Raw genomic sequence first — 662 nt, 5'->3', positions numbered from 1 at the left:
GTGCCCTGGCGTCGCTTTCCACCAGCTCCCCGTGCCTCCGACCCCCATTAATTAATTAAACCCCACCGCCGCGCTGGATTACAGGAGACGGGTTGGAACGCCGGCGCAGCATGGGGACGTAACCGGAGAACCCAACCGCCGCCCCCAGCCATGATCCCTCCAGCTTCCAGCTACGTTCCCCAAGACCCATTTTACCAGCACTGGGGCAGCAGAGGAGGAGGAGGAGGAGGAGGAGGAGGAGGAGGAGGAGGAGGAAGGACGCGCGCCACCTTTTGCAATAGCCGTCCCTTGCACGTTGCCATGGGTGCAAACAGCACCGTGAGGCGCCGGGTCCGGCGCGTGTGTGCCGAGTGGGGTGAGGCCAGAGAGGAAGCCACTGAGTAAACACCTCGCCCGAGGAAAAACTCATTTCTTGGCAGGGATGGCAAAAACCCCGCGGCCACCGCGGCTCCTTGCAGCCGGCTACGAGGCCGGAGCGAGGACCGGGGATGCTGCGGGCACCGTGCGGTGCGGGGTGGTTGCATCTTCCTCCGCTTGCTCCTGGTGCTCGTAGGGCATTGCCAAGCGCTTGGCCATGTCCCTCATCATCGTCCCCACCATCTCTGGCACCGGGATCTAAACTCCCCTATCCCATAATCTCCTTCCCGCAGGTGCCCGCGCCC

The sequence above is a fragment of the Egretta garzetta genome, unplaced genomic scaffold, assembly GCF_000687185.1.
Source record: "Egretta garzetta isolate BGI_Z169 unplaced genomic scaffold, ASM68718v1 scaffold4, whole genome shotgun sequence".
NCBI classification, from domain to species: Eukaryota; Metazoa; Chordata; class Aves; order Pelecaniformes; family Ardeidae; genus Egretta; species Egretta garzetta.
This window is presented reverse-complemented; position numbering follows the sequence as displayed.